Genomic DNA, 15,728 nt, shown 5'->3' with positions numbered 1-15,728 from the left:
TCGGGTGAAAACAGCCTTGGCTGTGCGCAGTTTGTATATTTCCCCCCTGCTTGCGTGGGTGTTAGTGTACTGCTCTACTCTTTCACCAATCTAGTGATATCGTGACATCTTCTGTCTCGTTGCCGGTTCTTCTGGCTATTGCAAGTAAGAAGAGGATTTCACATTTTTATTTACGAAGAAATACAAGTGAAATATCTTTTCTTACCTAGAAATGAAAGCCCCCAGCGACAATCTTTTTTAATGACAAATAGAAAAAAATGCTGGTTCAACTAGAAAAAGTTCCAGCTCATATTGGTTGTAAAAGATTTTATGGAGCGGATAATGGAGAATCACAAAAAAGCAAGACATGGAGTTGAATCCCACACCCCATACACACTCCACTTCTCTTCTCACCCTGGGACCTTCATGGGATGCCCCTCTGGAGTAAAGTCGCTAAGACGTGGCCCCTGACAACATACAGTACAGTGCCAAATGTAATAGGGTGTGAGAATAGAAAATTTGAGATTTTGGGAGATTTTTAGAAACATAGGGGCAGATGTATTAATCTGCCTATAACGTTTTGCACATAACGAGTCCCGCTTCTTCAGCATAACGTGGAGAAGCGGGCAAACGTTATAGGCAGATGTATTAAGCAGATAAGGAGAGCCGTTATCCCCAGCGTGAACGTCTCTCCTTATCGGCTCCCTCGCCGCCCAGCACATGCGCACTCGCCGTCCCCCCCCCCCCCCCCGGCCGGCTTTCTGGGCATGCGCGAGATCTCGCAAAAACCGCGAGATCTCCAGCGCAGCCCAAGCCAGACGCAGGGCTAGCGTTGTCCCCACAGAGAGGGAAAGGACAACGCTAGCCCTGAGCTGGCGAAGCGGCCGGGGCGAATTAACGCCTTCAAGGCTGTTAATACATCGCCCCGGCCGTTAATCCCTGGGGGGGGGGATTGCAGGGGACAGCCCCGCCGAGCGTAACTCGGGGGGCTGTCACTAGCGCACGTTACGTTTGCTAGTGATACATTAGGGAAATCGTAATGCCCCCCAGTTAACCAGCGTTAAGTGCATTTTTGCACTTAACGCTGGTTCATACATCTGCCCCACAGAAACAGAATGTGACGGCAGATAAGAACCACTTGGCCCATCTAGTCTGCCCCTTTTTTAAACATGTTACCTCAAACCATATTTGATCCTTTTTTTGTTGTAAGGATATCAATATGCCTATCCCAAGCATGTTTAAATTGTACTACTGTATTTACCTCTACCACCTCTGACGGGAGGCTATTCCACTTATCTACTACTCTTTCTGTGAAGTAATTCTTCCTCACATTTCCCCTGAATCTTCCTCCCTTTAGTGTCAGTGCATGTCCTCATGTTCTGCTGCTCCTCTTCCTGTGAAGAATGTCTCCCACCTGTACCTTGTTAAAACCCTTGATATATTTGAAAGTTTCTATCATGTCCCTCCTTTCCCTTCTCTGCTCTAAAGTATACATATTAAGATCTTTTAGTGTTTCCTGGTACGTTTTGTGATGTAGGCCATGCACCATTTTAGTTGCCCTTCTTTGTACAATCTCTAATGTATTTATATCCTTCTGGAGATATGGCCTCCAGAACTGAACACAATGCTCTAGATGAGGTTGTACCAATGACCTATACAGTGGCATTATTACTTCTTTCTTTCTACTGCTGATACCTCTCCCTATGCAACCAAGCATGTGACTTGCCTTCTTCATTGCTTCGTTACATTGCCTACCTGCCTTTAAGTCCCCTGAAATAGTGACACCTAGATCCCTCTTTTCCTCAGTAGTTTCCATTATAGTGCCATTTATACTATATTTAGTCTTTGGATTTCTGAGACCCAAGTGCATGATTTTGCATTTTTTGGTATTAAACTGTAGTTGCCATGCTCTTGACCATTCCTCTAATCTACCTAGATCATCAATCATTTGTTTTACCCCTTCTGGTGTGTCTGCCCTGTTGCATACCTTTGTGTCATCTGCAAAAAGGCACATTTTACCCTCATTTCCATTTGCAATATCAACAATAAAGATATTAAAAAACACTGGTCCCTGGGGTACCCCACTTGTAACCTTTCCCTCCTTTGACTGTACTCCATTTACTACAACTCTCTGTTTTCTGTCCTGCAACCATGCTCTTATCCATTCAACTATCTTAAATTCCAATCCCAAGCTTCCAAGTTTATTTAACAGTCTGCAATGTGGGCCAGTGTCAAAAGCCTTACTAAAGTCTAGATAAGCTACATCTACAGCCCCACCTTGATCTATTACTTTAGTCACCCAGTCAAAAAAGTCAATAAGATTTGTTTGACATGATCTTCCTCCAGAAAACCCATGCTGTTTCGGATCCTGTAAATTGCTGGTTTTGAGATATTCTACAACTCTTTGTTTTAAGAGTGTTTCCATCAATTTCCCTAGTACTGATGTAAGGCTCACTGGTCGATATTTTTTCCCCCCAATTTTTTTTAAAGCGGCAATCATTTTTACGGCAAAACCAGGTTGATTTTGCCATGAAATTGATTGCCGCTTTAAAAAAAATAGGGAAAAATCTCCCAAAATCTCTCACTCTCACTAGAATCAATTGTGAGAAGACACTTCACTCATTGTGCCAAACATTTACAACACCATACGATTAGTGTAAAACGATACAATTTATAGTAAAGTATTAGAGTGGATTTAAGTCGTCCTTTAAAAATCTTTGGGTGCCCCAAAATGTCACTTCAAAACCAAAAAATACTCCCACAAGGGAAAGGACACTGATATTGTAGTATGATTTTTTTAAAAAATGTTAACAAAGACATAACGCATACAAAAATGTGCATTGATAGAAAACTTTAAAAAAGTCAAGTGCTTAGCTGATAGCCAAATCATATGGCGAGGTAATGGTATAGAAACCAACGCGTTTCATCCTCCATAGCATATTACAGGACTTGTTCAGGGGTAAGAAAATATATACTGTATATAGGCACCTCCCGGTCCATATATATATAGCGGTGTGGGAACCGGGTCAGAGTGATCAGCTGTGGACACATTCATACCAGTATAATTTGGGATTGTGGGAGGAAAACGGAATACTCAGACCGTCTTCAGGCAAAGGTGAAGCTTGGTGAAGGTTTCTTGAAAGTTTGGGGCTGCATTTCAGCAAATGGTGTTTGGCATTTGATCAGGATTAATGGTGTCCTGCATTTTTTTTCACACCTCACATTTAACAAATATAACCATGTGTTCCTCGAATGTAACTTTTGACGTCAGGAAATATATAAATCTAAATGATGATGATGATTATGAAGCAAAACAATGCTTGTTTTCTGCGATCCCTGCCGTTTAACCCCCTCCCCGGCCGCATTGAATACGGGCCTATGCCTGAGGTGTGGGGTTGGTGTTGAGAGTCATCATCATTTCTCCACCCCCACAGATCAAAACCACCATCTGCCGCACTGTACAATGGGGAGGGGCCAAATCATGTGATTCGATGTGAAACGCGTCATCACATCCTCAGGCTTCCCATCTCCATCGGGAAGTGATCGGTATTCGGCAATTTACTTTTGCTAAATATCTTTCATTTCAAGTTGGAAAAATGATTTTCCCTTATGTGGGACCTAAAGGAACGTAAGGGGTGGATTTGACGGCTTATGCAAATTTCAAGTCACACGGGTGACTCTTTTCATTTCAAAATTATAGGAGCCCTAGGCATGAACTTTTAATACCATAATCTCCATGCCGCGTGTTTCATAAAAGGTGCTTATGAAGAAAAAGCATAATGTAGGCTTCATAAGCTTTCGTTATTACCATAAACATTCGAAGACGGTAATTTTAGAGAGTATATAAGGTCATTCTGTTTTTTGGGTTATTTTTACAGTAATAAGCATATCATTTGCACAATGTTATATCAACATCGTGTACAGAGAGATCTGTAATCTGGTAATCTAGTGGAAAACACACATGATATAAATAACTCCACAGACATGCTGACGTCTTATTATGACAGCTGATACCTTTCAGTGAAGAGTTATATGAATATACATTTCTTAAAGTATATAGAATTTGCGGAAAATTAATCTTGCAATAATAAATGGAGTAAAAGGTTCAAATAACCCTAAAATAACAGGGTTTTTTTTCAATCACCATCTTATACCCGTTTCACATAGCAACTATGACCCGGTTATTGCCGGGTTGTTGCCAGGTCGAGGTGCAGTGTGAAAGGACCAAACTGACACCCCTTTTCCACTAGCTTAAAATCCTGGGTTTTTGCATGGGAGTGCGCAAAACCCGAGATTGCAGGCGGATGAAAATGCTCCCAGTTGAAATGACTCGGGTTGTGAGAATCAGCATTTTAACCCAGGTAGCGAGCATGGTTGAACATGGGTTCAACCCTGCTCACTGTGTAGTGTAAACGGGGAAATCGGACTGATGCAACCCGGGACCCATTCACTGCAATGGTAAAGCCGATGCTGGGAGGTGCTGCCATCTCCCAGCACCGGATCAGAACCCGCCTCCGGTGATGTCATCTGCCTGGCATTATGCCGGATGGGGACTCTAGTGGAAAAGGGTTCACAAGCTGTGTCGCACCTGGGTTGGTGCCGGGTACAAAATCCCGGGTGCGACTAGGCTTGTAGATGGATAAGGGGTATGAATAACCTGGGTCGACCAACCCGGCAATTCAACCCAGGTTATAAATAGGTTTAAACCTGCGTCTCCCTGTGTATAATGGGTGACCCGGGTTTATGCCCTTATTCTGATCGCTTCGCTCAGACCCGTGCACGGGCCGATCGCCTGCCCCACCCATTTGCACGCCGAATTTCGGCCATTCGCCATGCAAATGTATATTTTACGTGAACATCCATTCGAATGCCTGTGGGAACCTCACCCATCATTCGATGGTCAGCGACCATCGAATGATGTGGAAAGAGCTTCCCCATGCACAAGTGGTCTAGACCACTCATACATATGAGCGTAGAAAAGCAATGATATGGGCGGGCAGCTGACATCCGGTTACGTCAGCTGTCCGCCCCCACATGCACGTCACGATGTAGGGTAATGACCCTGATCAGGCCGCAATACCCCTCTCCACCCCCTGCTCGGAAGGCCAGGAGTGAGCACTTGGCGACCGGACTCCTCGCCGAGTTTGCTCGCTCCCTGGGTACAGACATGCGCAGAAATGGTTCTGCACATGCGTATACGCACAACATCGGTATACTGGCCAAATTCGGGTCAGAGCATTGGTTGATACTTTATCTCCTTCCACTTTAACTCTCTCCAAGGGCCAGATGTATCAAGCTTCAAAAGTGATAAAATGGAGAGTGATAAAAAAACAGCCAATCAGCTCCTACCTGCCATGTCACAGGCTGGGTTTGAAAAATAACAGGTAGGAGCTGATTGGCTGGCTGTTTCTCACTCTCCACTTTATCACTTTGTGAAGCTTGATACATCTGGCCCCAAGGCTTAGTACATGGACCCATCAGTCAGCTTTAGGACAACTCATCCATGCAGTAACCCAATGGATTTAAGAAAAAAAAATGCCACCTGTTCTATACTTAGGTGTTTTGCAGAGACAGAGGGATGAGCTGGATTAACGGAGGCAGATGATTGGACAATTACTACATCCAATACTAACAAGTGACACATTCAAAAAGCACCTGCCATCCATCAACAATTTAACGATTGCCATGTACAGTATAAACATGGCCTATGAGCAAAGCAATACACACAAATGGATTAATCCAGGTCTGATGAATTGCTACATGGGCAAAAGCGAGGTGGCAAACTATGAAAACTTTTTAAAGTATGTACATGTTCTAATACACACGGTGGCGTAACTTTGTCCCAGTTGTCCGGGGGCTGGATAAATATTGATGCCCCCCCCCCCTCTCCCCCTCCACACACCAACCCATATATGTTTATATACACAATTGTAAAGCGCAAAGGAATATGCTGCGCTATATAGGAAACTGTAAATAAGTAAGTATATAAAAGAGCAATATAGAAATGATTTCTATAAACCGTGTTACATTGCACCACATAATTCACATTATCATTTATTTTAAACAAATACATTGTTTAGCAGTCACACCATGGATTAGATCATGTAGCCTGTCTCACTGTAGGCAGACACCTCACTGATAAAGCTACAGTATTTGCTACTGCACAGTAAGCCTACAGATTCTGACTATGTATAATTGTTATTTCAAAACCATTACTATTAGGTAGAACTATGTTGTGTAGTAGCTCAATATACTGTAGGTAGAATTTGCATACTTCCTATACAGGAGTAAATAGCTCAATCATTAAGGTATCTGCTTCTAGTGGGTTCTAATTCAGGTTATTATGTTTAAAATAGAGTGTGAAGCTAGGAGGCGGAGTCAGCCACAGAAGTGATATCGATGGCTTTCAAAAAACTGATTCAAACTCCCAGGAGAGGAGGGGTGCCCCCATGGGAGCAGGAGCCCGGCATCAGTTGCTCCATGGCGTCCCAGAGTTAGACCTTTGCCATAACTAATATTTGATACTGGTACTGTATTAGTGGATTTGAAACAGAATGTGGTGTCAAAAAGACCATTGACCACCAATCTCCTATCGCTAATGCTCTATTCATGTACTGATCAAAAATGAAGAGTATAGTTTCATAAATGAGAAGAATTGCCGACTGCTGAGGTTCTTCCCATAATGTTGGTACCTTCATGGGATTTTATACAAACCAAAAAGCTGAGAATTCAGTCATTTGAGATGCAATGACATATTTGACCCCCCCCCCCTGTGTATAAATCTACCAATCTACATTGTGCATTTCAGAAAGACACAGCTGACAGACTTTCACTCACACTATGCCTACTAAAATAGCAGCCTACTTGCCCTTTAAATTAATCCAGGGAGGAGGCAAAGATACAATATCATGTGTTCATCCATAAGCATAAGAGGAGCAGGAAAACCTAAGCAGCCTTCTTAATCTGTGCTTGGCGGCTTTTGATCACCAAGCATATCTATCTTATTTTACTTTATAGTACTCCCCCAAAAATGGAAGTGTTTCACCCTCAAGGTCCATACACACTGGGCGGTTTTGCCCAGCGTCTATGGACAGCGATGACCGCTGTCATAACAGGGGGGGAAGCCGCTCGGTGTATACACACTGAGTGGCTTTCCGCCTGCCTGGCCCTGTGAGCGGGCCATGTACACTGAGCGGCTTTCCGCCCCAGTGGGGGGTCAGGCAGCTTTGTATAGTGCAGCACTATGGAAAGCAATCCACAAAGCTGCTCATCTGCCGGTAATACAAGCAGATGGGCGTCTTTCCCGGCAACGATGCCCATTACCGCTCACGGCCGGGCCGTACACACTGGGCGGCTTTGAGCGGTAAAAAGTTTGAGCGGCTTTCAAATTCAAGACAAGCAAAGTGAAGCTGCCTCCATGATATAACGGCTGTGATAAAAGAACCACAGAATGAAGCCATACTGATAATGGAATACATTGAGGTTCACATCTTTATGAGGTTTATTTATTAAGATGTGAGTTCTATTGAAGATGGGATGTTGCCCATAGCAACCAATCAGAATCTACTTCTTATTATTTTGCACCTTAGTGGGAGAGCTGCCCTTTGCGTTGCTTATTGCATATGTTAGTACATATGCGAAGAGCATCGGGCGACGGATGTTGGGATGTACCGAAGCTGCTTGGTATATCCCCCTAATGCTGCCCATACATATGTCAGATATTGCATGCAATCATTCGATTTCGGCCACATCTGGCCGATAAATCGAATGATTGCATTCATTTTTAAGCTGCCATTCGATGCAATGCTCAGGCACGCCGTCGAATGTCGCATCGATAAATATTATGAGCTGCACATATTTATCGAATTGCATGAGCAATCGCATGTGGTTTTTAACCACATGCGATTGCTCAAATGCAATCAGCTGCTGGAGCGGGGAGCAGGGCCGGGATGGGGAGCGGGGCAGGGATGGGGACCGGAGCCGGCGGTGGCGGACGAGGAGCGGGAGCCGGTACCTTAGCGGGAGCGGGACAGGGATGGGGACCGGAGCCGGCGGCGGCGTACGAGGAGCGGGAGCCGGTACCTTAGCGGGAGTGGGGGCCTGGAGCGGTGGAGCTTTCAGGCGGTGGGACTCAGCGGCGGCAGCAGATGACTTTGAAATACTGGATGGCCCTCTGATTGACTGAGGCCGCTGGGAGAGCTCTCTCAGCCAATCAGTGGCCGCCTGAATGTGAGCCCGCTGATTGGCTGAGAGAGCTCTCAGTCTCAGCGGCATCGGCCAATCAGAGGGCCATCCAGTATTTCAAAGTCATATGCTGCCGCTGCTGAGTCCAGCCACCTGACAGCTCCGGTCCCCAGCCAGGTAGTACCCCGCAGCACCCGATGTCCATCGCAGATAGCATGTGACATCGGGTGCTGCACTGAGCACCACTTGATGCGATCAGATGCGATGAGACATCACATTGCGATGTCACATCGCATCTGATCGCATAAGTGTATGGGCAGCAAGATAACTGATAGCTGCCTATAGGTAGGACCCAACTGGTGTAAGTTAAGGCCCATACACACTGGGCGACTTTGAGCTGAAAGTTGCTCAAAACAGCAGGTTTGAGCGGCTTTCAGCTCAAAGCTGCCCAGTGTGTATGGCCCGGCGATGAGTGGTCAGCGGCTTTGAGGACCGCTTTGCATAGCTCTGCGCTATGCAAAGCCGTCTCCCCCCCCCCCCCCCCGCTGTCGGCACCAGGCAGGGGGGAAGCGGCTCAGTGTGTAAGCACTGAGCGGCTTTCCCCCCCAGCGATGAAAATGATCATTGCTGTCCATACATGCTGGCCAAAATCACCCAGTGTGTATGGACCTTAACAGTTAATGTACCACTGTTATGTACATCAGCATTGAAGAGCGATAATAACACAGCACATTGCAGTGATATATATTCAGGTATGGTTTATAATCCCACTGATGAGAGACATCACGTTACTTTACTGTAACTAAAAACAAGGTAATAATAAACTAATGTCTGTGACAACAATTGCCATACAGTATACTCTAAAACATACTGTAGGCAAATCTCTGCAGTTCATTTAACAAAAGATCCACTTTTATTTAAAGATTTCGCAAATGTATTATATGGCCCATGTACCATTTGGAAGCTATGTTTGGAAGTATTCTCTAAATCGCAAAGTATGTATGCACTTACGCCTGTGCACCAGCATGTCAGCGAAAATACAATAAATACACAAACACTCCTTACTATGGCCCTTATTCTGGTTCACTCGCAAAGGCAAATTCCTTCTCAAAAGGACAAAACCGTGTGCACTGCAGGGGGGGCTGATGTAACATGTGCAGAGAGAGTTAGATTTGGGTGGGGTTTAACTTCAAAGTAAGATCAATATTACAGTGTAAAAATAAAGCAGTCGGTATTTACCCTGCACAGAAACAAAATAACTCTCCCAAATCTAACTCTCTCTGCACATGTTACATCTGCCCCACCTGCAGTGCACATGGTTTTGTCCATTTGAGAAGGAATTAGCCTTTGCGAGTGAACCAGAATAAGGGCCTATGTCCTATGGTACCCAAACCATTCTAATCAAAGATATAACCAGGACTTTGATATATGTGTCATTGTAGACTTTGATATATGGTAGATATTGTGTTAATCTTCAACAATCATGGAGCTACTGTATGTACTCTGATACATTTAGATATGCTTTACCAGTCCTTCATAGCCCTCAGAGCTTACAATCTACTCCGCTCCAGTCTCACACAAGGCTCAGATTTCAGCAGTACCAGGTCCCATTCTGCATTCAGACAGACTGATTGTATATATATATATATATATATATATATATATATATATATATATATATATATATATATATATATATATATATATACAATCATGTAAAACAGCTGAGCATATAATTACATACAATTACTGATAATACCTATGTCTGGAGACTGATATCCAGAAGAAAAATAACCGAAATATATTTTCTAAATTTAAAAGTTGTTTATTTCAAACCAATTATGCTCCATTGCCACAAAAAAAAACATAAAATACTCTTCTCTTCTCTTATACTATGGGGGTTGTTCTGATTCACTGGGAAAAGCACAATCACTCTCTAATGGACAAAACCATGTGCACTGCAGGTGGGGCTGATGTTACATGTGCAGAGAGAGTTAGATTTGGGTGGGGGGTGTACTTCAAACTGATATCTTTATTGCAGTGTAAAAATAAAGCAGCCAGTAGTTACCCTGCACAGAAACAATAAAACACCCAAATCTAACTCTCTATGCAGATTTTACATCAGCCCCACCTGCAGTGCATATGGTTTTGTCCATTAGAGAGTGATTGTGCCTTTCCGAGTGAATCAGAATAACCCTCTTTGTAGGGGATAGGTGTAGTGGACAGAATGCATCCCACTGCTGCCATTTCCTATGGCTGGAGACAATATAGGCTAGTATAACTCCTGGTTTGGGTACACCCAGCAACCATTACAGATACAGGGGTTCTCTGGTTCTTTTCAGCGAGGTGGAAAGGCGAGGGTGGCCAGCAAAACGGCGGAGCTCGCCACAAAATGCAGCGGTCTCGCTGCATTTGTGGCAAACCTAGCAGTTTAAGGGAATCCTCGCCATCCTCTGAGGGTGAGGATTTTGCTGGAACATTGAATACAGCGAGGGGGGTTGGATGACGAGGATGGCTTTTCCTCACAAACAAATGGCAACCTCACTGTACAAACCCCCCTTGGCGCCGCTCGCCACACGTGTGTCTCCTCATTGAATGTACCACTTGGTCAATACCTTGAAACCAAAGCAAGCAGATGTGGAGCACGCAGACCCTTTCCAGTGTACAGGAATACACTCTGTGATGTTTCGCAATGCAGCGAGAAACGCAAACACCGAATGACATCCCAATGAGGGATCCCTTACTGATTCCCTGTGACAAATGTGCCATGTTTCCCGTCTGTTTTGGAAATACTGTAGCAGAGCAAATATCTCTCTGTTTGAATGAACAACAGAGATTACACAAAGGCAGCATTGCTTTCAGCAGAGCACATAGCAGGGATGGAGGGTGGCAGATTACACAGCAGGGATGAAGGGTGGCAGATTACACAGCAGGGATGCAGGGTGGCAGATTACACAGCAGGGATGGAGGGTGGCAGATTACACAGCAGGGATGGAGGGTGGCAGATTACACAGCAGGGATGCAGGGTGGCAGATTACACAGCAGGGATGGAGGGTGGCAGATTACACAGCAGGGGTGGAGGGTGGCAGATTACACTGCAGGGATGGAGGGTGGCAGATTACACTGCAGGGATGGAGGGTGGCAGATTACACAGCAGGGATGGAGGGTGGCAGATTACACAGCAGGGATGGAGGGTGGCAGATTACACAGCAGGGATGGAGGGAGGCAGATTACACAGCAGGGATGCAGGGTGGCAGATTACACAGCAGGGATGGAGGGTGGCAGATTGCACAGCAGGGATGGAGGGTGGCAGATTACACAGCAGGGATGTAGGGTGGCAGATTACACTGCAGGGATGAAGGGTGGCATATTACACAGCAGGGATGGTGTTTGGCATATTACACAGCAGGGATGGAGGGTGGCAGATTACACAGCAGGGATGAAGGGTGGCAGATTACACAGCAGGGATGGAGGGTGGCAGATTACACAGCAGGGATGGAGGGTGGCAGATTACACAGCAGGGATGAAGGGTGGCAGATTACACAGCAGGGATGGAAGGTGGCAGATTACACAGCAGGGATGGAGGGTGGCAGATTACACAGCAGGGATGGAGGGTGGCAGATTACACATCAGGGATGGAGGGTGGCAGATTACACAGCAGGGATGGAGGGTGGCAGATTACACAGCAGGGATGGAGGGTGGCAGATTACACAGCAGGGATGGAGGGTGGCAGATTGCACAGCAGGGATGGAGGGTGGCACATTGCACAGCAGGGATGGAGGGTGGCAGATTGCACAGCAGGGATGTAGGGTGGCAGATTACACATCATGGATGGCGAGTGGCAGATTACATAGCAGGGATGGAGGATGGCATATTACACAGCAGAGATGGAGGGTGGCAGATTACACAGCAGATATGGACGGTGGCAGATTACACAGCAGGGATGGAGGGTGGCAGATTGCACTACAGGGATGGAGGGTGGCAGATTACACAGCAGGGATGCAGAGTGGCAGATTACACAGCAGGGATGGAGGGTGGCAGATTGCAGAGCAGATATGGACGGTGGCAGATTACACAGCAGGGATGGAGGGTGGCAGATTACACAGCAGGGATGCAGAGTGGCAGATTACACAGCAGGGATGGAGGGTGGCAGATTGCACAGCAGTGATGGAGGGTATCAGATTACACAGCAGGGATGGAGGGTGGCAGATTACACAGAAGGGATGGTGTGGCAGATTACACAGCAGGGATGGAGGGTGGCAGATTACACAGCAGGGATGGAGGGTGGCAGATTACACAGCAGGGATGGAAGGTGGCAGATTACACAGCAGGGATGGAAGGTGGCAGATTGTACAGCTAGGATGGAGGGTGGCAGATTACACAGCAGGGATGGAGGGTGGCAGATTGTACAGCTAGGATGGAGGGTGGCAGATTACACAGCAGGGATGCCGAGTGGCAGATTACACAGCAGGGATGGAGGGTGTCAGAATGTACAGCAGGGATGGAAGGTGGCAGATTACACAGCAGGGATGCAGAGTGGCAGACTTCACAGCAGGGATGGAGGGTGGCAGATTGCACAGCAGGGATGGAGGGTGGCAGATTACACAGCAGGGTGGCAGATTACACAGCAGGGATGCAGGGTGGCAGATTACACAGCAGGGATGGCAGATTACACAGCAGGGATGGAGGGTGGCAGATTACACAGCAGGGATGTAGGGTGGCAGATTACACTGCAGGGATGAAGGGTGGCATATTACACAGCAGGGATGGTGTTTGGCATATTACACAGCAGGGATGGAGGGTGGCAGATTACACAGCAGGGATGAAGGGTGGCAGATTACACAGCAGGGATGGAGGGTGGCAGATTACACAGCAGGGATGGAGGGTGGCAGATTACACAGCAGGGATGAAGGGTGGCAGATTACACAGCAGGGATGGAAGGTGGCAGATTACACAGCAGGGATGGAGGGTGGCAGATTACACAGCAGGGATGGAGGGTGGCAGATTACACATCAGGGATGGAGGGTGGCAGATTACACAGCAGGGATGGAGGGTGGCAGATTACACAGCAGGGATGGAGGGTGGCAGATTACACAGCAGGGATGGAGGGTGGCAGATTGCACAGCAGGGATGGAGGGTGGCACATTGCACAGCAGGGATGGAGGGTGGCAGATTGCACAGCAGGGATGTAGGGTGGCAGATTACACATCATGGATGGCGAGTGGCAGATTACATAGCAGGGATGGAGGATGGCATATTACACAGCAGAGATGGAGGGTGGCAGATTACACAGCAGATATGGACGGTGGCAGATTACACAGCAGGGATGGAGGGTGGCAGATTGCACTACAGGGATGGAGGGTGGCAGATTACACAGCAGGGATGCAGAGTGGCAGATTACACAGCAGGGATGGAGGGTGGCAGATTGCAGAGCAGATATGGACGGTGGCAGATTACACAGCAGGGATGGAGGGTGGCAGATTACACAGCAGGGATGCAGAGTGGCAGATTACACAGCAGGGATGGAGGGTGGCAGATTGCACAGCAGTGATGGAGGGTATCAGATTACACAGCAGGGATGGAGGGTGGCAGATTACACAGAAGGGATGGTGTGGCAGATTACACAGCAGGGATGGAGGGTGGCAGATTACACAGCAGGGATGGAGGGTGGCAGATTACACAGCAGGGATGGAAGGTGGCAGATTACACAGCAGGGATGGAAGGTGGCAGATTGTACAGCTAGGATGGAGGGTGGCAGATTACACAGCAGGGATGGAGGGTGGCAGATTGTACAGCTAGGATGGAGGGTGGCAGATTACACAGCAGGGATGCCGAGTGGCAGATTACACAGCAGGGATGGAGGGTGTCAGAATGTACAGCAGGGATGGAAGGTGGCAGATTACACAGCAGGGATGCAGAGTGGCAGACTTCACAGCAGGGATGGAGGGTGGCAGATTGCACAGCAGGGATGGAGGGTGGCAGATTACACAGCAGGGATGCAGGGTGGCAGATTACACAGCAGGGATGGCAGATTACACAGCAGGGATGGAGGATGGCAGATTACACAGCAGAGATGGAGGGTGGCAGATTACACAGCAGGGATGGAGGGTGGCAGATTGCACAGCAGGGATGGAGGGTGGCAGATTACACAGCAGGCATGGCGAATGGCAGATTACACAGCAGGGATGGAGGGTGGAAGATTGCACAGCAGGGATGGCGAGTGGCAGATTACACAGCAGGGATGGCGAGTGGGCGATTACACAGCAGGGATGGAGGGTGGCAGATTACACAGCAGGCATGGCAAGTGGCAGATTGCACAGCAGGGATGGCGAGTGGCCGATTACACAGCAGGGATGGAGGGTGGCAGATTACACAGCAGGCATGGCAAGTGGCAGATTGCACAGCAGGGATGGCGAGTGGCCGATTACACAGCAGGGATGGAGGGTGGCAGATTACACAGCAGGCATGGCGAGTGGCAGATTACACAGCAGGCATGGCGAGTGGCAGATTACGCAGCAGGGTAGGCGAGTGGCAGATTACGCAGCAGGGATGGCGAGTGGCAGATTGCACAGCAGGGATGGCGAGTGGCAGTCAGATCTGTGTCTGCAATAACACATGAATGACAGGGGGGAGCTGAAATCTGGTGCTCAACCCTCTCCGTACACAGCCAGCATCACAGAGCCACTGCCCCCTGGTTCTACCCCGAGACCTGAGACTATGGAGAAATGTCTGCATAGAGAGATGGATGGATTAATATAGAGGAGGAAACAGAAAAAGAGGGGGCTGTGTGCACATAAATAATGGAGGATGGATTATTATGGATGCAATTTGGGGATGTGCATCTTTTGCATCCAACATGGGGATAGCAGCGTGCATCATGGGATGTATGGCTGGAAATAGCATCTCCCTATTTACAGCAGCATTCTGCATAGGACCAGCTTTTATGTTACCATTTATATGTTGCATTTCCCAAACAAGCCCTGAGTGACTGCTGGATCCCATTCCCTATGGCATTGCCTGGATGTCCTGCAGCAGCTCAGAGCCCACGGGGATCAGGAGGATTATTAATAGCTGGGTATGAGTGTACTCACCAGTCAGCAGCTACTGGGAGCCCTGGAAATGTCCTTTGCTGCTGGGGCTGTCAGCTGTGTGCAGCCGGCTGGCTCCGTCCTTCTCCTCCTCCCCCTCCTCCTCCTTCCAGCAGCAAGTCAGCCACTCACAGCCCCTCGGATACTGAGCGCTTCTAATCAGATGCTGGCAGCGCACTAAGCCCAGGAATGTGCTGCCCGGGCCGGCTACTCCCCCACGGGTGGACGTGTCCGCTCCCCTTCCACGTTTAACTATTAATAGGCAGCAGCAGCATGCACGCAGGCAGGAATATCACCAGCACATACTGTAGCTGCAAGAAAGTATGACATGCAGATATGATACACAGGATTGTCATCCTGTATAGGTCACATCATATATCATTCACTGCAGATACACTGCTGCTGCTGATGATGATGCTGCTGCTGCTGCTGATAATGATTATTATTTTTTCATTAGTAACATTGATTTAATCACTG

At 47.3% G+C, this 15,728-nt stretch overlaps 1 protein-coding gene across 2 annotated transcripts in view; it reads right to left on the bottom strand.

The window, feature by feature from the left end:
• The window catches only part of DAB2 (DAB adaptor protein 2), a 135,227-nt gene extending 119,823 nt beyond the window's left edge, over window positions 1-15,404 (bottom strand). For both annotated transcript variants that reach the window (XM_083154403.1, XM_083154412.1), the window contains exon 1: window positions 15,255-15,404. The gene's annotated coding sequence lies outside the window, so the exon portion shown is untranslated. The remainder of the gene's footprint in view (window positions 1-15,254) is intronic.
• Window positions 15,405-15,728: the final 324 nt, after the last annotated feature.

This window comes from Crinia signifera, chromosome 1, assembly GCF_055691185.1.
Source record: "Crinia signifera chromosome 1, ASM5569118v1, whole genome shotgun sequence".
In the NCBI taxonomy this organism is placed as follows: Eukaryota; Metazoa; Chordata; class Amphibia; order Anura; family Myobatrachidae; genus Crinia; species Crinia signifera.
This window is presented reverse-complemented; position numbering and strand designations above follow the sequence as displayed.